This window comes from Lissotriton vulgaris, chromosome 9, assembly GCF_964263255.1.
Source record: "Lissotriton vulgaris chromosome 9, aLisVul1.2, whole genome shotgun sequence".
Classification (NCBI taxonomy): Eukaryota; Metazoa; Chordata; class Amphibia; order Caudata; family Salamandridae; genus Lissotriton; species Lissotriton vulgaris.
Window position 1 is genome coordinate 878,095,882 of NC_141697.1, and position 24,304 is coordinate 878,120,185.

The following is a 24,304-nucleotide window of genomic DNA, read 5'->3' on the forward strand; positions in this document are numbered from 1 at the left end:
TTGCGCTACCTCGGACTGTTAGATCTTTTGAATAAACTGGCTGTAAAATGTAGCTTCTATATTCAGCAACAAGTGTTAGTGCGTGTGCTCATGTTATTACGAACCACTACCAATAACATGAGCACACGCACTAACACTTGTTGCTGAATATAGAAGCTACATTTTACAGCCAGTTTATTCAAAAGATCTAACAGTCCGAGGTAGCGCAAACGAGTGCCCATTATACCGAGTGCCTCTGCAACTTCAGCGCACCTCTGCTAGCTAACCTATGGAGCAGTGTACTACCTTTAGACCAGCGATACCTTGCTACCTGTGCAGTCACTGCATCCGTATCGCCTTAACGATATACCGGCAGCATTTCAATGGTCCGCTATCTTTCAACGGGACCAATTGTGTTTAAAATCACCATACTGCCTAAACTTGGGCGTCACATTAGCAAAGCTGTTAAGATGTACCAATATTTTTTCCACTGCCTGCCCGATTCAGCGATTTGGCAGTTCCACGTCTCAGTCCTTTCGCCACTCATTGTTCCGTTTTTCAAACTCCACAACAGAAATATTCTGTAATTCATTTATCTAAGTTGAGACTAATACGTACTCAGGTGCCTAAGTACATACGAACGAATAACATTATATGTACTGATTTTCACCATTTTCCTTTTAGATTAAAAGAGCTGGAATGGCCACTGAATAAATTACCAGATAGCCATCTATGTAACTGCACAAATTGTGTAAGTAACAAATCTATGTTTGTATGTTTGTTTAGTCCTGACGAAAGCCCGGCAGACTCCGTTGAGCCAAAGGGGGCTGAAACATGTTGACACCATTTTTAAAAGCCATACTTCTAGATCCAGTCACTTGATCTAGTATAAGTATCAATATATTTTATCATTTAGATCTATACCATCAATAAAACTTTGGGTGTAGACCTAATTTTTTTATTCTATTTTTTCTTTTGGGGTCCCTACAACCTTTTTTTCACCTCACTTTTTTTGATCTCTGGACACTGCAAATCGAAACCAGAGGAGCCTCTGGATGAGGTAGGCACCTAGCACGTCTTATGGTATTCAATGATAACTACCACAACTACAATGTAGGGGCGGATGAAAGATATATACCGCTATCCCAACGAAAACATTGTGTTTTTGAGAATACCATAAATCTATCCAAAAGTTGAGATTTGTTACAAGTGTCCACTCTACACCTGATAACTTTCATACTTACCCAGGGGACGCAAGTGGACACTCATTCCTCCTCCCTACCCAATTGATTACTTATTATTACTCCTGGAACAATTGTCTAGCCTATTGAATACAGGGCCACAGGTTTTCTCAGAAGCCCATAAAATGGCGCTACAAATGTTGTCGAATTGCTGAATACCAAGGGTGCGTACTTACTTTTGATTACAGCTCATGCCTCTTTCATCCGCCACTCCCTGCTCCTTCATCTCTCTTTTTTATGTAGTTTTTCATACTTGCTTCACTGTTCTGCCTCTTTCTCTTTATTTTCTCCTTTTGTGTTATTGCTTTCTTGTTCTGGGTGAAGGTCTGATGAGGCACACAGTAAGTGCTGATTCCAAATCGCAGTATTAGTGGACCTGAACAGCAACCACCGGCTCAAATTAAGCACTGCGCGACCACTTTCATGCCCTGTGTGGCTGGTCTCATGGAGGACAGCTAAGGGGTTTCGGCTGCATAGAGTCCCCACCACCACCGAGGAATGGGCGAAAGGTGTCACTGAAAGCAGGAACACTCCAATTCCCGCCACGACCCCCTGCTTCATTGACCCCTGCTGCCTGGGTACCAAACAGGCAGACACTCTTCATAAAAGCAAGCCCGGGTAGCTCCTTTCAATACAAAATCCCTCTAGCTTGGAGTTTACCTCCGAGCAGAAAAAAAACAATCATTTACACTTGGCAGGCGGTAATTTATCTGACATACGTGCCACAGAGAGGCCTTTGTGCTGTGCTAGGCAGGTTCGATTTCAGCGGTTGTGCCTTGAAAGCCCACAAAGAATTCCTGAAAAGAGCCAGGAGCTCACACAGCTGACAAGCAGGGATCGGATTCAGTGCATCGGCCAAGTGCGCGCTAGTGCAGCCGAAACCTGATGGCTCTGGGCGGCTCAGCATTTCATCATTGACGTACGCGCTTGTCAACACGGCAGTTCAAAGGTTCAAGATCTGCTCGGTTTCGGAGTTTTTCGTGACAAAAGTGCCACCCTGGGGCCCACACCTCTGGAAGAGTCGAGGGCGGACTGGGAAGCCCCAAGAGGACCAACGGGAATGCGTGTGCATTCAAAAAGCATGCACACGCTGACCAAAAGACACAAGTTGTGTTTTTAAATAACCCTCCTAACATGGAAATAAATGTAAAGCGTAGCGTAAAGGGCTATTTTGAATCATATCACACGTTACGTGGCTGTGACATAAGCGTGCTAATTACTGGACCTGAAAAGCTATTGGAGATAAATAAATAAATAATCCTGACTAGACCATGGTTTATGGGAATTAGCTCACAGGGGTCAAGGATTCCTCGATCTTGCTTGTAAAATAAAAATGTAACCCGAGAACGGAGTAGTCTTTTAATAAATTGCCAAGTGGTGTAACAAGACACAAGTTCGACACTCTGGAAAGAATATGGCAATTATGACGTAGGGTAATGGTGTCAAACTTTTTTACGAGAGGCCCAGAGCCCCGTCAGACTTATAGGATTGCACCTGTTTTGGCAATTATAATTTCCATTCCATATCTTATATATATAAAAACAAAAGTATGTCTGTTTGTCCTTTATGCACTACTAGACCATTCATCTGATCGCCATGAAACTTTGAGTACACTCTGCAAAGGTTTCTGGCAAAACAAAAAAAAAATTGTTTAAAGCTGTTGAGTACACTCCTGCGAAGGGTTTTGGCAAAAAAAAAAAAAATGTTAAATATCAGCCGCCTGGCCCCCCAGGGCCCCCATAAGCTTAACAATACAGAACGTTTACAGTGCGACTCGCTTTTGCAATGACCATCAACAAAGCACAAGGACAATCGCTGCAAGTGTGTGGACTACATTTGCAGAATCCGTGCTTCTCACATGGACAACTGAAATGTGGCCAACTCACCGAAAACCTTCTGATTTATTTGTGTACGCACCAGACGGAAAAACAAAAAATACAGTGTATCCACAAGCACTCGAAAAAAATAAACAGAATTAAAACAACACTTTAAAATGTTTTCGATATTAAAACGAATGTTTCAATAAAAATGACACAATGTAAATTGAATGTTATCATAACAAGTTTCCTTAAATGTACTTTCTTCTGAGATCGCAGCAACGCGCGATGGGTAATCTAGTATATTATATACTGTGAAGGAGGCTTCCTTGCTTGGCTTAGGGGACGATATCACATCCATTATGCCACAGTATCACACATAAGAATATCTTGAAATATGAAATGATTTCATCCCTTGTAGGTTAACCACAGATACCAGTGCTGTTACCACTTATCAGCCGCATGGTTTAGTCTCGAAATGAAGATGGAGAGAACCAATTCTCACTCAGTGGGACTGAGTCCTCTGAACATAAGCTGCAAGTATACCAGGGGTAGCAGAAGTGATATCACACACTCTTTCCCCCCTGACCTACCCATGATGACATCATGTGGTTGACCACTTGTTCCAACATTAGGCCCTGAAAAGCCTTACACTTCGGTAGAGTGTCAAGAGGGGTGGGGTCGACACTGAGCAGTAATGACAGAAAGTAAACAGAGCTCAGACAGCCATGTTGTTTGCGGTTCCTGCCAAGTCCTTAATGGCCCCTGAAACCAGGGTGGCATGACCAGTACTAGAGCCATATATATACTGTACCAGCGTCACCAAAGGGAAAGTTAGCGTCAGGGCACAAGTCCTAAAAAAAGAAGTGGGGGGACGCTGACGTCACAACAGGAAGTGACGTCACGAAAGGTGGCTTGCACCATCAGACTCATTGCCTCCCCTCGCTCACCCCTTTGATGCGATTGCATCAGAGAAGCCAACGCGTGAGCAGAATTCTGAATGAGCTTCGATCTTGCCCCAGAGAGGCCAAAGAGTGAATGTGTGGCTCCGTTTGCTCCAGTTATCGAGTTCCCGCTAAAATAAGTGGGGGGACGCTGTCCACCCGCGTGGTACCCCGACTCGAGCCCTGGTTAGCGTATTATCTACTACTCCTGACCCTTGCAAAACGATGTCAGTGGGAGTAAAAAGACAATTAATGAAGGCGGGTCTTACCTTTATGTTATCTGGAATTTGTATGCAGCAAATATGTGCCTGTTTAACTTTATTACCCGCTGTCCGCTAACTTGTGCAGGAATTGTACTGAAAAACCCATCAAATAAAATGAAGAATCATAAAAGGAAGTAATAATGAACGTGAGTTTGATGGGTCAAGGCTTGAATAAGAAGTAGTATCAATGCTTTTTTTCATGAATTGGGTGGGGTGGGAGGAGTGAGGCCCGCAGGTGATAGAAAATACAGGAAAATAAGCTGACTTGAAACTATTCGTGCTTTTTTGCCACTATAACTTCTTTATGGCTCTGTGTAAAGCTCAATTCATATTAAAGTGAGGAAATTTGCGTGCCATAGATTTCCTCCTAGGATTTGCATACATTAATTCATTTTTAGAATTCAACAAAGTCCATGAGAGAGCACCTCACAAATGTACTCTTATTGTAAATCTCAGGCATATTTCTACCCCCATACACTTCCTTCATGCGGACTGTCCAGATCGAAGAAAAACTACAGGACCAAATATGATGGAGCGATGCCTTTGAACACATTTCTTGTCTCGACACGTGAAGTATTTTTGTATGTGGGAAAAAATATTGGGGTGCTTGTGGCACTTTTTCACCATCGCATTATTTGTATACTCACTTTAACTTCATGCAGCTCTAAATGTGTGCGTGCGTCAGTAAGGTTAGACAACCCACAGTGAATACTGACCAAGTTAGGCCTTAGTAGTGGGGTTTAACAACATTCCTATTGGAGACATTTTCCCCACACCTAACCAGATCAATGTGACAATTCAACCAACTAAGCTTTTTTCACACTATTGAGTGGTATTGGCATTCAGGATTATTGCAAATCCAGATTCTATGAATCAGGATCAGTGCTTTAAATGGGCAGGTACTATTCAGGACTGAGTATCTGCACTTCTTTAATTTAATATGGAGAGTACCTGCACTTTTCAGCTCTGCTGTAATAAATTTCATGGAAGAGTATTGGCGCTTCTCACTAGTCCATAGGTACTCTGAATGCAGTGTACCAACACTTCTGAATTTCCAGTTAAAGCACTGATCAGGATTTGGCAGTGGTGACCACGAATTCGTGCATTACATTGATGACCACAATATGAACAAGCATTGGCAAAGTCCATAGGTCTGGACTTGGCTGCCAATCCGTTTTTTTTCTGCTAGCACAAGCAACACAAATTAAACATAAAGAGCTAAAATGGTCGCTATCCAAAGTTGCCAGGGATACACTTTCAAAAAAATAAATAAATGAATTAACCATCAAAGGACTTGACACGCCAGCGTGGACTAAAAGCTCTGGCACCAAAGTGCAACATTTATTTAATGGATGTGCGCACCTGATCAGGTAAAAAGCTGTCACTCAAAGTGCAATACAGTCAATGGCTGAAGTGGGCTGAGACATGGGCCATTCTGTATGCTGTTGTGGCAGAAGTACATTGTGAAAGACAACTGCACAGACTAATGAAAGGGGCTCACTCAAAGCCCCCATAAGTATTTATATATGTGTAATTTGTATTTATTAATATCTTTGATTACATAAGGCAATTAAAAAACTTAAGCTGCCTCCAAGCTAGACCTAAAAATGTGCTTTCTTCCACTCTCTTGCTCCCACTTTGCAGGAACAAGGGGAAGAGAAGCACCCAATATGGATGGGTTCAAATTGTAAAATGCGATCAGATTTTCAAGAGGTATGATGCAAATTTCCATAAAATGAGCTTAGATTAATTGTATTTTTAGATGTATTACTCGGCCTAAAACTTGAATGAATTTGACTATCAGGTTAGCTAAGGAGCTGAGCCTAAGCACCAGCATCATTACTCCTCCATAACAGTTTGTGTTTAATCCTGACTTGTCGCTTCCTGTACAGAATAAAAATTGGCGCAGAAGAGAAGGAGGAAGGTGAGAAGGGACGACAGATAATGAGTTGGTAATGATGCCATTTCTACCCCCTAAGAGACTTCCGAGGGTTTCTGGGAACAGAAAGATGAAGTGCTTTCTGGGTGACTAAAGGAGACAATGGGCACTGGTTTAGTAAAGCGCATGATTGGCGAACTTCTTCTTGCCAGTCTCTAGGCACTACGAACAAAAGTGATGAGGGACTGCCTGGAAGCAACATGCCCACATTCATGAGGTGCAGTAGTGGCCTAACTACAGCCTCTCTATGCCATGGGTCAGATGGGACAGACCGTCTGCTCGTTAAGTTTGTGAGTATATGCAAAAAAACATATTTTCTAAAACCTAATATTAAAAAAAAGACAGAAAAATTTACTGAAGAACCAGGTTCAACCTGGACAATAAGTTGGCAAATTTGTTGGAGCTGTTACAAGTGGGGAAATATGCAAACTAGACAGAACTAGTGGCATCTTTGTAATAGCGATAGTGATCCCTAGAGTGATGGGGAACACACAGTGTTTTTTAAATGCCCCTCACACACCAACAGGCCCCCGGTAGCTAGGATAGCGCTCGCATTTCACGCATGCGCGATCGTTTTTTAGACCGCGCATGCGCAGTAGACAGCCTTAATGCGCATGCGCGCTAGCTAGCGTCTAACGGGAGCGCAATACCGGACCCTGGGAGATTACGATCTCCAAGTTTGGGCATTTACCGGTCCTAATCATTCAATTAACTTCTTCCAACCACTCCCAGGGAGAGTGTATTTAAGGGCCCTGACGGGTTCTATGCTCACTTCATCGGAGCCGCGTTGAGGGAAGGCAGGCGATTAACCATTGCAGTAAGCGTGAGTTTTGGGTGTCAGAGACGAGCATTTGTTTAATTAGTTTGGTGCATTTGGTACCGAGTTTACAACTTAACCCCATATACTCATGTTTTATAGATCATTTCTGAGCAGAAAGGAAGGATCCCCAAAATACGCTTAGGCTCATGAGGTCTAGTAGTTGTGAACTCTAAGTAAGACTTATCTTTCCATTGTTTGCTCTCTTTCCATCTAAGCAGAGAGTAATTCTGTGTTTTGTATATATGTGTGTCAGTATTGTGTTATGTCCAGACGTGTTTTACTTTCCCACAGGGTCCCATTATTTTTGGTTTGACCTGGTTGTATTTAGAGAAGGTTTTTTCTTCTCCACTGATCTGTTCATTTCAGATCCTGTATTTATCTGTGTATTTCTTTCCACAGGTTCTATCGCCAATTGGGCGCAACTGCATTCACTAACATATAAACATTGTTAGGAAAATTACACATTGTGGTAATTAATTTTTAAACACTTTTACATTTTGCATGTGAGTAAGGGGAGGGTAAGTGCATAACCCTTGTCCTGAAGAAGGGGGCTGTGACCTCCGAAACATGTTGACACTTTAAAACAGTGGTTCTGATACCCTAACTCGTATCTATCAAACCACGCCCTGCACTTATTTTTAACAATACCAGCCGGGGATTTAATTAAAATATTTTTTTCTCCCACGTGCCAGGTATTTTTTAATTAGTCACTTTTTTTCACCTCACCTCACTCACACCTTGGTTATACACACAAACCCCCACACATAGTTCACTTCCAAGTGCTCCTGCGTATCCGCGAGTCGCAGCACGCCGCATCCCGTAGAGGGGTGCGAAGGCCCCGATGATGAAGCATGACACCAAGGGGCCTGTTGGTGTGTGAGGGGCATTTAAAAAACACTGTGTGTTCCCCATCACTCTAGGGATCACTATCACTTTGAGTGGATTCCACTTTGTTTATTCATATTATCAGGGAGACCGAATCCACTGACTCTCTCTCTCCCCCCTCCTGTTAAAATCCATCTTTGTAATAGCCTCAAATTGATAGTTGATCTTGACAATACAAAACCAAAGTTAACTTCTCAAAAGTCTGAGACGTATAGTGGGGATTTCTGAGGACTTGAGCAGTGAATAGAACACACAGACGTCAAGCAAGAGTGCGGGTGAGTGAACTGGGAATTTGACTGGGCTGGATGAGCTGCAAATTTGAGTGAAATGGGTAAGATAGGAAAACGAGCGGACTGAGTGGATTGGGACCATGTGCAAATTCAATGGAGCCGGGGCCTTGAACAAAGTCAACCAGGTGGGGCCATGCGTGAGCGGGGGAGCATGTGTTGATTCACCCGACTAGGACCACGAGTAGACCAGGTGAGCTGGGACCAGTGCGGACTCCTGAAGCTGTGGACGCAAGCAGGGGGAACAAGGAACATAACAATGATCTACCCTGAAGTATCAATATCTACTATGAGATAATGCCAAAGAATTACAAATGCAGCACACAGACAACTTCTGCACCTAAAGTTTTGAGACCATATCTCACATATTTGAAGGCTCTGTATTGACTGCCTTTAGTTAAAAGATCCACCTTCACACTACTTGTGAAATGCACAAGGAAATAAATAGAAAAAAACAAACATGCTTACAGGTGAAACTCAAGGAATACTTACATACAAGGATGCTGTCCTTCTGATTGACCCCGTAACTAACAGTTCCACAATATAGGAAGAAAACTGTCGGTGGGACTTCATTCTCCATCCAAACTACAAAACTATGAAATTCACTGTCCGCAAAGATACGGACGACTGTAAATCATATGGAGGTTAGAAGGATGCTGAAAACAAGGTTATTCCTTTCTTAAACATTTGAAAATGATCTCAATATCAACAGGAAGTGGGGACTAGGTGTGACATTGAGAAACTTAAAGGATCACATATTCATGATCATGACCTAAAAAATTATGGTGTCATAGAACGTTATATCTAACACGTCATCGACAAACAAGGAATACTAGGTTACCTCTGGAAACGAGAATGAAGTCTTGCTCCATTCAATAACATATAGTGGACACCCCAACAGCACCAATGAAATTTAGACAGCTTTTAGTTCTAACCATTTGAAGGATACAGCCCTGTAATTATATATAAAAAAATCAATAAAAAATGTCTACTTGTACTTGTTTTCCTTGGCATGACACATCATGTGGGCCGCCACTAAAATATGCATGTGTTGCCTAAAAGGCATATTTTATACCCCTATAACCGAATCCAGGTTAGTCATTGTCTCCTTCTGTCCTGTACTGCTTGAACTCCCAAACTGAAACCTAGCGGGCCCTTCCCATCAGTCTCACTGACCCAGTCTGTATAAGCATTACCGGCAAAAAGTGTAACTGTATTCTATAACAACGCTATGGCCATCCAATAACACTGTGTACAACAACCAAACCCCACAATAATACACATTCGATACTATACCGCATGTCGTCTATTCCTTTTTATCACAGAGAAAAAATCATGGGTTCAAACCAATATATATTTAATATCAGCATCAATAAAAATCGAACAACTACGATTCCTCTAGACTAGAAACTGCGTGTAACTTATCAGTACACCAACTCTAGTTAAATTTAGCATAATATCCATGTAACTGCCGCAATAGCACTACAAGCGAATTCTGGGCTCTATGGAATAGCGAGCTACCTGTTGGCAAAGTGCTTCAACACACGGGCAGAGGCTAATAAGTGCTACATAAATCTACAATACAATACAGTGTGTGGACTCAGGGAGCTGGTGGGCGTGAGCAGGCCGGGTGAACTGGGAACATGACAGAGAAGACTGGGTGAGCTGGGCACGTGAGTAGGCTGGCTGAATTTGAAACATGGACGCTTAGTGAGCTGGGTGAACGTAGGGGTGGAGTCAATAACCCGTGGACATGAGAAGACTGGGAGCTGGACATAAGTGAACTGAATGCGTAGGGGACAGGAGCAGATGAGTGAGCTAGGGACACAAATAGAATGGGTCCGCTGCGTAATAAACGAATGCCACTATATTGAAGCTGATAACCTCGCTCAACAATAATATCCCATCCACTGCACCGCCCACCACAACATCCCAAGGTAAGTCCATAATTACTGTGCTTAACTCCACCTATACTTATCTTGTGAGGTAAGTACATGATTACTATTCTTACCCCTCGTCTATACTTACCTTGCAATGTAGTGATTTGGTCAATGTAATGAATGTAAAATTATAGACGCACTTTACGTATGCACTATTGTGGCATTATACCTCTTACGCAGCACATTCACTGAGGTTGGATCTCTTCAATTTTTATCAGTAGCTGTGCCCTTCATCAACTATTATTTTCCATTGTATTTAATGTTTATCTTAATCGTCCAGTCTGTTCAACTGTGCTTTGTGTCTAATGGAGACAGAAAAAAGCAATCGCCCTTACACCCTCTGCTAACCCCACAGCCTCACAGAAAATGATTTTTAAACTCTACAGATAATCTGGAAGCTGCTGAACATGGCGATATACACATTCCAAGGTAAAAAAAATAATTAAAAAATAATTAAAACAGCAGCAGCTAATCTCTTGCTGGCAAAACATACCCTTTGCCCCATGGCCATGTCAGGGAGAAGGTGCGGCAAGACTACCTGAGGAGACATGAACAAAATGGGAACAACAGACATTGCGCCTAACACCAGCTGACTCACGGTTGTGATTATTAGCAGTGTTTCAGGTGCACCAGAAACAGAGAACCTACAAGATGTCTGAAACTATATAATGGGTGACGCGCTCTCATGCGTTTCACCTGGGTGTCTCTTTTGCATCAAGACCATTTGCTTATATAGCTGGCCTCCCTTTCCCTGTCCATGTGGCCGCGCAAATGGCACCACCCATGAAGTTGGACGTCTGCACGGCTGGCATCGCAGGCCCAGATTTGTTTGCACAGGGATCCGAATTATGAGTTGTGTGTATCACACTATCGCAGTTTCCCCCTTATTGAGGCCGCCGTGATAATCCATCTGAAATTTACTGGAGGGGTTGGGTCCTGGGAGGTTTAGCCTGGACACAGTACATGACTGAAAAAAGACCAAGTGTTGATAATGAGGACATAACGATGCAAACTGATCCAATGTGGACATCCGCAGGCTTCTTCCAACACCATGGATCAAAGAGTACACATTTGCAATAGTAAGATAAGGCAAAGCAGTATCCTGGTGCAAATTAGCACTCACTGGGCAGTTAGGTAATCAATCCTCAGATAATGTACACATGAAAAAACTCCTGGCAGTGCATTATCATAGTATTTTACTTGAGAATAAAGTTTGAGGCACTCTACATGAAGTGGACATGCTGGGAGGCCCATTTAAACCAGTCCTGTTTTAATAAAGTGTGTTTCTAGTATAAGACTGTTAAAACTAAGAAATTGTCTTACGACTGTCTTTCCTGATTTAAGACAGTCCAGATACTTTTTGTTGTTGTTGCTTAAGACAGTGTTAAGATTGCCTGAAGTCTGACAAAATCAGGAGCAAGGTAGGCCAAGGTTTCCAGGCATTAAAAACAGATTTAAGACAGGGACAAACTGAAATGAACCAGTGTTACCTCAATTACTTAACTTCCCTCTTTGTTCCTCCCTCTCTTATTGCACTTGACCCAGATTTGAATATTGAGGTGAAGGAACCGGTATAAAATTAGAGGAAACACTTAACGTTTATTACTCTTCTAACATGTATCTCACACTTTCATATCTGTTTTCAGGTTGGTGTTTTGTGGGGGCCAACCTATCTTTTTCCAGGGAGAACGGGGGGGGGGGGGGCATCCTTGGGTCACCCCTGCAGGTGGTGAAGAGATGGGTATATGGGCCCTCAGGCTCCAGAGTTATTAGCAAACATTGCAATTACCCAGCCACAGGACATTCATTTCAGGTACCTCAGAACCTAGGCACTGAGCGGTGCACAAGTCTCGTCAGTGGGTGCATTGACCCACGGACTTGTCTCACTGGTCTGGAGCGTGTGACATGTGCACAATACGCTAAACTCCGCACCACACCTGGGTGTTACTTCCTCCTTCTTCCTCTCTAGAATCTAAAAAGAACTGTCCAAAATAGAAAATAAACAGGTCTAGAGGTCTGTAAAGGAAAAAAGAAGACGTGAGCAGTTGCAACCTCCCCCGCTGCTGGACGAAGGGCTCACGGATGCTCTGGCAGTAAGAATACAAACTGTTCACTTACGGAAGGCGTGGGAGACATGGCATTGGAACTGCAGGTCATGGCGGTGGCGAGAAAGTTCTATTTTTCTATTTTCGATGTCATACTCGGAGAAGGTCACTGCTGTCGCTAAAACTATCTTGGAGGAAGAGGTGAAGTTAAGAATGAACTACGAAAAAATGTCTCGCATAATTCAAAAGAGTAAACTTTATAAAATATCACTCGTTCGATCAACAGCGAGTGCGAAACCCACTGAGCTTTCCTATGATATTGTCACTTTAAGATTAGGCACACAGTTCACCTTAGAGGACACATTCCGCTGAGCCACGTCTCTGGGTTCAAACCTGTGACCACCAAGATCTCTACAAGGGTAGTTGAAACCACTGAACTGTCCTACAGGGCTAAAACTTGTGAGCAGCAAGCAGGGTGCTCACATATCTCAGCAGCCGGAGCGTTGACCCACAGAGCTGTCATACACGCTTAGTATGAGGAAGCTGTATCAAATTAGCGAATTGAGCACTTCACATCACCGCCTGAAAAGGGAACGGGTGAAGGACACCAGTAATAGGTCCATGCTCCATGGGAGGGCAAACATGGTAGCAGACTTAAAGCCCATGGAAGTAAATAAAGCAGAGTGACAATAAAGTCAACCAATCAATGGTAAGCATTGGACGTGCTCTAAGCCCACTGTAAGCTAACAATAGGTCTCATTAGGCAAGACCTACAAAACACTTTGAAATGGGTTACTAATGGGCCTTGTGTTCATGCCCTTACCTTTACAGGCAAAACCCCTGATTTCACTACAATGAATGTAAAAAAACATTACGGTAATCCATACCAGTGAAAAATACCTTATTTGCATTTCATGTTTTATTTAATCTTGCATTCCCTAAGAGTATTTGCTTTTTACACATGTTGTGATTCTGTAGTTGTTAATGGTACATATGACACTTGATTAGCAGATACAGTGAATAGAATTGACTCCAGGTTTATGGGCAAGTTCAGATTGAGGGTGGGTATTTATGACGGGCATGATTGAGAGGACTGGAGTGGAGGCTGAAAGCAGTGCGAACTTCCCATTGTGCTTGTAAGTGGATCATAAAGGTATTCAGACTACATGCACATCCAGTCCCTGGCCTCTCTGCAAAATGCACAAAGTGAAGGTGTCATATGTGCCATTCATCACTGTGTTTTTACGAAAAAGTGTGGGAAATAAGTACACAACTTTCCAAATATTGACAGTACTGAAGAAAAAGAAAATACAGTCCTTGCAGGTGAGAGAGTAGTTAAGAAGAGGACATAAAAAGAGCTACACCAGGGTTTTAAGTGAACCGGGTCCCTACGGGTCTCAGACCCAGTAGTAAGTCAAATAGGACATTGAAATGCGTCCTTTTAGGGCCCTGTATTCATGCCCTTAACTTTACAGGCAAAAGCACTGATTGATTTCCAAATGTTAAGTGTAAGAAATGTTTAGGTAAACCATGTCATTCCTGCTTATATTGTACATACTTTACTTAATCTTGCATTCCTTAAGAGTGTTTGCTTTTTCCAGGATGTTGTTTTACAGTATTTCTTTTCATGCAGCATATTGCTCTTGTATAGTGCATACTTTAAACTGAGTCGTATCTAGGTGTTTATAACGGTTAATTGTGGCTCAAGTCAGTGTGAGTTTCTCTCAGTGCCTGTTAATGGGTCAAAAATGTGTTCAGAATACATGCAGGTATAATCCTTGGCCTCTCTGCAAAGAGCACAGAGTAGAGGTCCCCTATGCCAGTTGCAGTTGTGATTCTATGCAAATGTGTTGGTAGGGTGGCACTATGGGAATTTTAGTTTACATGTTTAAGCCAATCCCCTTAATTAAAAAGGCCATGCCCCTTTCGAGGACCCCCTCCCCTTTTTTCACCTCACTTCAAGCCCTGAGCTACACCAAGAAAGGAAGAGTAAAAAGACAGTGCTAAAGAGGAAAGAGGTGGCATGTGAGAGATGAAGCGGGAGGTTGTTCAAAAAAGCTCTGCAGCGTAAATGGGTTCAAACATCTACCAGAGTCAGTGCTTAATTTGTGCCGGTTGTTTCCGGTGCTCAGCACCAGCACTTAATTGTCAGCACCAGCTCTAGTGACATTCCACCACATGGTGACGCTGCCTTTTTTTAAATTTTGAGCTGAGCACAACAATCATGTTTAATAAAGTTAATGACAAAAGCCGAACAATGAACCCTTCTTGCTTAATTTGTGCCAGTTGTTTCTGGTGCTCAGCACCAGCACTTAATTGTCAGCACCAGCTCTAGTGACATTCCACCACATGATTACGCTGCCTTTTTTTAAATTTTGAGCTGAGCACAACAATCATGTTTAATAAGTCAACATACATTGAAAATGAATAATACTAGCCTCTCGTGCCTTTATTACAGCTTTGTGTGGCCTGAAATAGTCTGAATTGTCGCACTTGTAGGAGTGCGATGAATGTTGCACCTGCCTTTGGCAGTGCTGATCTGGGTATGGGTGGTGCAGCCTGCAGTGGCCTTCTGAGAAGGGCCCTGGCACTTCATTTTTTACAAATTAAGCACTGACCAGAGTAAGTAACAGCAGAGTAAAGTGGTGTGGAGGAGACAATAGGAGGGTTTAGGGAACTCCTAAGACCACTATCCCTTCGACAAATATTGGAAATGTTTAATTCACAGTTTCATATTTTGAGAATGGAAACTTTCAGTTCGAATTATTCACAACAAAATATTGTCGTTACTCAATTACTTAATACTGCTAATAAGAATTGTCAGAGCCAATAGATCTGTCTTGTTTTAAGCGTACAGTCATCTTGATGCAAAACCAGGAAATTCGCAAAGGAACCCATAAACTCCTCAAGCGGCACACTATGTAAATCACAGGTCTTTAATTTACATTTTAAGCCATGCCCTTAATTAAACAGGCCACTCCCCCTTGAAAGGACTGCTCCAATATTTGACCATGCCACTTTTAGAGTACCCCGCACCCATGTTTTTTTTATCCCACTTAAAGCACTGTGGGTAAGAGTAACATTATTCAAGCTCCAAGAAACAGCTTAGTGCATAGTGAGTGCTGCATCACTGTACAATATAGATCTGAGAAATATTAATACAGAAGGAGCGCCATACAAAACTATCTCAACTAGACAGAACTGTCATGATTGACTCCTCTGGGTCTGTGCCAGCCTGGGCCCAAGAGTTGAAAGTATAAATATATCTCACAATTACAGATATTAATTTCAAAAAGTTTAGGTACTGTTTTAAAACATATAATTTACATCTTTATGCCATGACTGTAAATTGATTGTTACCCATTGCTGAACTATTAAAAAAAATAAAAAATACCATCATGTCATAAAAAAAATAAACACAATGGAACACAACTGGTTAGTATGTTCCCATATTGCCAACTTGTGTTCTGGCAAAGGACACACCAACATATTCAAGCTAGATCTGTGACTGTTGGATGAATGCGTGATTTGTTCAGCATTCCGCTCATAACCTGTTCTTTTTGCATTTGTCACCCTAAGGGCCCCATTCCTATCTCGCTCGGAAGGACACCGAACTTGATCCGGACGGAAAAAGTATGAGCCGTAAGCCCGTTTTCCGCCTGACTCTTACAGCTGTACGAGCGAGCAAGTACGATGCGAGCAACGTGAAATTCACCGACCGAATCGTTTCCGGGTCCGAACCGCTCCGTACGTCTCGCCCGTAAGCAAACTATGCCGTGCAATGGATGCAATTTACGACCAAGCCAGTACAATGCATGCGTCGGACAGCTGGTGCAAACCGAAGTTTCAGGCTCAAAAAACGTCCGGGAAGTTGCCTTTGGGGTTCGCGTCGGACCTCCTGTCACCCACAGCCTTATGACTCGGACACAGGGGGAGACCCGAGGGTCTCCCCAACACAGGCATGTACGGTGAGGATGGCACCAACGTGTGCCCCCTGTAGGGGGCGCCTTTGTGTGAGACGTGCCCATTCAGTCAATGGGAGCCCATGTACGAGTCGTACGACCGACTCCTGTTGACTTCTATGGGAGTCCGACCGAACCGAGTTCGGCAGCATGAGGCTGCATCGTACTCTCTCGGTCAGACTGCAGGAGTCCGGCTTGGTCGGAAAACACACCGAATCCGGCTTGGTCGGAGAGCTTTCCAACCCAGATCGGAATTGGGCCCTAAGTGGGAAGGGTATGCCCAGGCGTGGGTCCTGTGCTTGCTACGCTACCAGATTCAAGCTAGCCTGGCTGATGAGGGATGATTCCCCGAAACCGATCCCAGGATGCTTGTTTCTGGTCCAGGGAGGACCTGACCTGGCAGTTCGGGTTAGACTGTTCCCATAGGGAGCAGGATCAAGAATGATTTGCATATGGCTGGGTCTAAACTGGAATAACATGGTGTGCAAAAAAAACAATGAATTCAACCCAGATCTGTGACTGGGGTGAATGTATGATTTGCTCAGCATTTTGTCCATCATCTGTTCTTTTTGCATTATCCGGGGTTCTGGTGGCATCTACTAAATCACTATCAAATTATGAGTCATGTCTTGATATAGATAACAATTGCAATTAGCAATGTCAGTAAAGTGTATGTACAAATAAATATGTATTTAGTAGCAAAATCTGATTCCCAAATCGTAAATCCTGACTAAATACAGGAGCCATCAGGAAATGAGGGGAATCCAGTCGAATCCCAGATCCAGCAGCTGTTATTGAGCCGGACTCAAGATCCTGGCTGGCCCCAGTGTAATATGCTGAATTTGTGAGAGGGATTTCTTATTTTAACTTCAAGCAGGTCCCAACACAAAGCCCTCACATAAAGGGCCATCAGCTCTCTTTTTGTTAAAGTCTTATCCTGCCTGGGTGCTTCCTGCAGCCTCTCACCTAGTTGCAAACGCAATGGAGGGTAACAAAGCCACTCTACTTGTTATCACTTCTCAAGTACTTAAAAGGAAGCATGATTTAGAGGAAGGTTTTTGACATTGTTCAACCCTTTTACATAACAGATATGCATGTCCTGTAAGTATGGTACATGTATCGTATGAAAAATTATACAAATATGGATTTGCATAGCACCTACTAATTATTTTTATATCATTTATTTTATAGCGCTACTCCTTCCATTGCAGGTATCAACGTGATTTGTATCACACACACATATTATACAGAGACAATCATTCATATAAGCGTGTAAAGTCATGTACAGGATATTTACATAATACAATAGGAGTTACACAGGATAGGAGTCTGGAAGACTTTATACTTTAAGAGTGCTTGGTCTGGAGAAACCCAAAGTCAGGATTTAAAATGTTAACGTAATGGTTTAGGTTATCTGAACAAAAAAGATTTTATTAAAACCCCAAGCAACCCATTTTAGCAACCTTAGAATAATGGAAGGCTTAAGAAAAAAGGTTTTAAACCTTTGCCTTGAAGTTTTCGTGCATCTCTGTAATACTGGTTCACAGCTCACAGTGCAATACTGGAACTATTGTAGCTTTTAAACGGCTAGAGGTATCTTACCGTTAATATTATCGGCTGAAAATTGCTGGCCATACAAAGATCTCTGCAGCAGGTGCCTTAACCACCATAACATATTTTAAAATGTTGCCCATTTGTGCCCAACCAAGTAAGCCAGAACACACTTACATTCACATTTGATGTGTTGCAATTTCTTAGTGGCATAGCTTTTAAAGTTAAATGTGTAAATTAATGATAAGACTCCTCTTTTTATGACTGTCTCTTGTGACTCCGCCTCCTTTCTGCGGCCACACCCTCACACACAAATTATGGGATACAAAAGTATTTTTTTCTCATTTCCAACATATGACTCAATCAGCTTACGTGTAACCTAGAACACTTGATGGCTTATATGATCATAATTCACAGCTACTTAATGGAAATCCATAGGAATGGGTGAGCCAGCATTTTAACAAGTAGAGCTCAGAAAGAGCTGAGGGTCTGGTTTTGCTCTAAGGGCTCACGGACAAGCGGAGTCCTGAAAATGTTTGCTATGTAAATCGTGCAACAAACGTTATGAAAAACTATAATAACGCCTTTTCAAAATTCAAAAAAGAGTTTCTTTAATATGCAAGAGTATTTCACCTTAGTATATCAGATTATATCACTGCATTGATAAACATTTTTTTTAAAGTTATTTTTTTCTCATCATAGTTAGAAACATTCATGCCCCCCACCTGACAATAATGCCATCTGTGAACTAAAAGGCTAGTATGTTTTTATGTCTATGGTATTCCTATCAAAAGACACAGAAATGTTGGACGGATTGCGGATCAAATCAAACATTTACCTCCAGTCAAGAGATCTGGGTTAAATCCATCTTCTTTTGCTCACCATGCCACCCCAGTTGGACCGAGCCATATGCAAATCAGTCTTTACCTTGCTCCTCAGGGGAACAGTCCAACCCGAACTGCCAATCCTCCCTGACCAGAAGGAAACATTTTTGGACTGGTTTCAGGGTATCACCCCTAAACAGCCAGGCTAGCTTTAATCCAGTGGTATAGTGAGCCCGGGACCCACATCTCTGGGCATACCCAGCGCACTTAGGGCGAGAAAGCAAAAGACACACAAATGATGGACGACACAAATGATGGACTATTGCTCACCATGCCACCCCAGTTTAGACCCAGCCACATGCAAATCAGCCATGGTGAGCAAAAAAAACAATGGGCCCAGATCTCTGTACTGGGGTGAATGTTTGACATTGTTCAACATTCCATCCATAAATTGTTCTTTTTGCATTTACCACCCCGAGTTGGACGGGTATGCCCAGGCATGGGTCCCTATGCTCTCTGTGCCACTGGAGTCAAGCTAGCATGGTTGATGAGGGTTTATACCTCCGAAACCGGTCCCAATATGATTGTTTTCGGTCCAGGGAGAATCTGGCCTGGCAGTTCGACCTGGACTGTTCCCATGGGGAGCAGGGTCAAGACTGATTTGCATATGGCTGGGAACAAACTGGAATGGCATGGGGAGCAAAAAAAACGATGGATTTGAGCCCAGATATCTGTACTGGGGGTTAATGTTTGACATTGTTCAGCATTCCATCCATCAATTGTTCTTTTTGCATTTGGTATTTCTATAGTGCCAAAATTCAGCAGAGCGCTGTGCCTGTCTGTTGACATACGCTTCCTACATGTGGCCTTGATTCTTATTTTAAATGGAGCAACATTGTAGTCTATTAACCCCTTCACTGCGGCGGCTATTCCGCCGCAGTGCTAAGGGGGCGGGGCGGCCGCATGCTGGTGACGGAACCGCTCCGTCATCAGCCGTGGTTGGGCTGTGCTCATGACGGAGCGGTTCCGTCATGGCCCCGCCTGCTCAATAGAACGCCCAGCGCAGGCGCGGAATCCACGCCGCGCAGGTATGGCGGCAGGGCCATGACGGAACCGCTCCGTCATCAGCACAGTGCCACCGCAGCTGATGACGGAGCGGTTCCGTCATCAGCATACAAAGGGTTAAATCAAACACAAGAGATATTTGATGATGCAGAAAAAGGAGCCTCTATGAATTAAAACATTGGCCTACGACCACACAACTTGGTCTAGCAGGGAAGACGGGACTGAGACCAGTTTTGTGGTTTCACATTGTACAGTTTCTGTTTAGCCACCTGATGGATGCCTTATTCTCCTGTTTCACAACAAAGGTTCACGTCTGCATTTCAACTTGACGCAGGACGTTACAGCGTGAGTGGCAGGCTGAAGACACATGAAAGCTTGGCTGCTTTGGGGATCGAGGGTCCAAGAAGACCACGAGCTGCGCTAAAGCCAGACCCCTGGCTCGAGTCTTAATGGCTCGCCTAACTAGTTCTCTATCCATCGGCTAGCACCTCCTTGTGGGGAGAAATTGATAATTGGCCCCATTTGGTGATAACGCATCAGCTCAAAGCCCCAGGGGCCGGGTTCGACGGATTCCTAGAAAAACTCTCAGCCTTCCATTCTCCTAAGAAAACTATAGGTTTTAATGATTTTTGTGTTTGGAAAAGGTACGTGAAAAAAATACCATCAAAGCTTTTTGGCCTACTACCAAAAAGGTTATTGCTTCTGTACCAACAAGTCGGAACAGGCGCGCTGCCAGGCTTCTTTCACCTCGAGTGTTCGCATAAGCAACACACCCGAGCTGCGTCCCTGCACGCTCCACAAATTATAATTTTCTGGGCCCCGGGACTGGGTTAGGCTGTTCCCCGGGACCCCACCCCGCGCCCGCCTCCACATTATACGTCTGCGGGGCGCTTTCAGGGCTGAAAAGCGCGCATGCGTGACAGGGCGGATGGTGACGCACCAAGCGACTCATAATAAGCATGTCACAAACATGACAGTAATAAGAGAGCACAGGTAATTATATCACTTCAGACCTTACAGGAGGGCGGTGTGCACGAGACGCAGTCTGAAAGCGAAACCTGCAAGAAGGGGCGCCTCAGTTCGAGGCTCATATTGTATGAGTAGCGAATGCGCTTCACGTCACGTGCTGCTTGCCCTCCTGGGAATTCAAAGTAACCTGTTGCACGTGACGTCAACTGGAACCCGTTATGGTATATGGGGTCAGGACTATATATGTGTACAACATAGAAATAAAACACAAACCCATCTCTTCTTATGGGTTACAAAGCTTCAACGGGAGCCAATAGATACCACCAGGCATCACTAAATAATCCTGGTATACAACTGGAAGCAATTCATTTGTCCACATGGCAGTTCGTTGCACGCTAAAACAAGCATATGCAAAGCAAAAAGGTCTGGTGTTAGATGACTGCATTTTGGCTTTGTCAAGGCTTGTTTTCTTTTGCTATGTATTTTGCAGAACATCATTGTTGTATCTTCGTTACTCTAAAATAATATTGGTTAAAGCACAAATATGCTCTTAAGCCTCAAAAAGCAATCAGCGTCATAGTACTTCCTGGCACTGAATGGAACTATGTGCGGATGTGCTCCCTGGCACTGAATGGAACTACTTTGTGTGCGGATGTGCTCCTGGTGGAAGGATAGAATGCTGTTGCTCACAGTCGAGTTAGCCAAAGGCGGAAGTGAGGCTGGCCCATTGCCCTATGCTACAGGGATTAGAAGGAAAATGTGAATGAGGCAATAACAGACCAATGGACGAAGAGAGCTGGCGGAAAGCCTGCATAAGTAAATTATACATTAAATTGAAGTAAAATCAAAATGTTTTGGCTAACACTAGATCTAACAACATATGCCAGTAACCACATCTAGAAGAGGCCATGTGTAATTTCGCCTACTGTCACGTTTAACGACTGAATTAATATCTAGAAGAAGCTGTGTATGCAAGTCAAGAATCTAATGTTCACCAGAGAAGCCTTCTTCAGGCCCGCCGCTGGTGATGTGGTGACAAGCTCTGGAAAGTCTTCACCACTTGCCCATTGTGTTTTATAGCACACAACCTGTATTGTGATGGCAATGCAGTGCCTTTTGTAGTCGGCGCCTTTCCATTACCACTCTTTTCAGACAAATGTGCACCTATAACAGCCGAAGCAACACAGAAGACAGCTTTCTTCAAAGTCGAAAGCCACCACTGAGAGCGTGGCCCAGCATTTCTACCTTCATGAAGACCATGAAGGCGCAGAATTAGTGGAACACTTTAAACCGCCAAGACAGCAATGTCAGGACCACTCCGCGTCTCCAAAGGGGAGCAGACCACTTCCCAGATTCTAGACATCACTATGAAACAACACGCTACCCTACCCTCAACGTGTGGTTATGGAACCGGCTTTCACCTTGTGAGCTGATGGCTGAACCCCAACACCACAAGGCAGTATCTCTAGACAGGCACATACTTGCTAAACTTCTTGGGTTCCATCACAAACTCACATAATAAGCTCCTTATACCATGCTATGCTTATGGCATTATTTATTCTGATGCTATGCTGCGTTTCTATAGTTTTGAAACCCTGGTACAACTGAAAAGTGCCCATGACACCCAATAGGTCTCAATGGAATTTTAGTAGATTTAAAGTATGAAATAATTATATACAAAAGGAACCATACCCTCCTTCAATTACCATTAGGGATCAGAGTCCTACCTTCTCCAACCCCTTAAGCTACAATCTCTTAGTGATACAACGGATGGCGAATACAGTGCTGCAAAGTAAATTCACAGGGGCACTGTGGGCGCTAAACAGCGCACTCAAATAACATAATAAAACCAGGGACGCTTGTGCTAATTATTTCACCTGATACCCCTCTACTGCTTTAGGCAGATTAATGGGGTTACATGTTCCCTTGCTCCGCATAATAGATTTTTTGGAGCTTAGCTTGAGATGGTGGTTGCAAGTGGTGGGCACTTGTTATAAGGGACCGGAAAATATGTTAATCATTAGGCTTTGGCCCCTTAAGCGCTGCCGTCGGCCGACGGCAACGCTACCTCCCCAGTGCTGCGAACAACCGTTGGCCGACGGGCCAGCGCTCGTTATTCGAACGTTCAGCACTGGGTGCTGAACGTTCGACGCAGCAAAGGAGTTAACACTAAGGCACCGATTATAAGTCTGGTGGTACACGGACCGCCAGACTCGAGGGGTAACTGCAGTCTCCTGAATGCCCTATTAGGAGTCGGGCGGTTGGACCACCACAGCCCCGGCAGCAGGGAATCACTAATATGCTTGGCGGGACTGCGGCGGTCACGACAAGCATATGGATGCCTCTACACTGCCAGGGAATGGCTGCGATGGGTCTGTGGAGGTCCGACCGCCGGACTCCTGATAGGGCGTTTGGGAAACCGCCCCACCCCGCTAGCCTGGCGGTCCATGGACTACCAGACTCGTAATCAGGGCCTTAGTAATGAGCAGAAGGCAGAAGAGGAAGAAAGAGAAAGCTTTTAAAACTATGAAAAAGAGACAAAGCTGTTATGAAAAGCAGGTACAAGAGTGAGACTAAGAGGTAGGGTGTGCAGGTTGATGGAAGAGGCATGAGTTTGGAATCAAAACTAGGCAGCCGTGGTATTTAGCATCCCTGGCAGTCCGCAGCACCAGAAAAAGACTGGTGAGAAAATCTTTGGACACTGCACTTATTTTTATTTTATTATCTTTGAAACAAATTAAGCACTGATTACTGCACTCCCACAGAGCATTCAAGCAGGCCTCATTCCAACGTTGTGATTCCATTACTAGTCAGATGAGAGTCTATAAAATACACCCATCCAGTTCAATGAATTTCCGTGGAAAGTTCAAGCTGCAGGAGTATCTCGGTGTTTAGAGACCCTCGCTACAAATGAGAGGTTTGTGACCGCGCCGAGACAGCCAGGTAGGAACTTCTATCTATCATAACTTTGGGGAGGCGACAGCACAGCTCAGAAACACCCCTCAGCGGTGGCAGCTCTGGGCACACAGCAAGCCCAGAACCCTGGGCAGATCATCCCCACCGGAAATGTATGTTTCGTTGTCATTTTATTTTTTCATCGAAATTGGCACATTCACGATGCTTGGTAAACTAGACCGCTGCCTGGTTCATCTATATATATATATATGAACCCACCGCCACGCGGTCTCCCTAACACAAACTTTATTTGTTCATATATAGTGCACTTGTGCCCCATTTCGGTAGCAAAAACCGCGTGCCCGTTGACATTCGGTGATGAAACAACTACCTGTGTTGCTGTACTCGCCCCATCTCAAATATTGCCCCCTTCAGTCGCATGTCGCGAAGAGTTTTCTACCTCTGGAGAAACAACGCTGTGTTTATTTTTAGTTTCCAAAGCAGGGCATGTCACTGCTCCGGGAGGGTTGGCGGGAGCAATGTGGCTTTTAATGCCCGTGTGCTGCTAGAAGAGCAAAGTGCCATGACTCGCCCCCCCCCCCCCCCCCCCCCACACACACACACCAACCCAGAGGTCGCTGATAAAAAAGAGAGAATGAAGGTAGGGGGATACTACAGCACACGCGCCGAGTGTCGAAGCAAGTGGAAGTTCGTTATAGAGCCTATACGAAAAATCAAGTTGCCCCTAGGCGCTATGTGAAAACTCAAGGTCTAGATTGCACGGATCAAGGACGAACAGTATCTAAATCATCGGCAGTGGAAATGAAGGATTTGCATTTGAATCCTTGGGATCCCACTTGATCGCTCAGTGTGATCCT

The 24,304-nt window shown here is 43.8% G+C and overlaps 1 protein-coding gene across 1 annotated transcript in view; it reads right to left on the reverse strand.

Moving 5' to 3' along the window:
* Positions 1-24,304, reverse strand: part of TGFB1 (transforming growth factor beta 1) — a 156,369-nt gene that overhangs the window by 130,544 nt on the left and 1,521 nt on the right.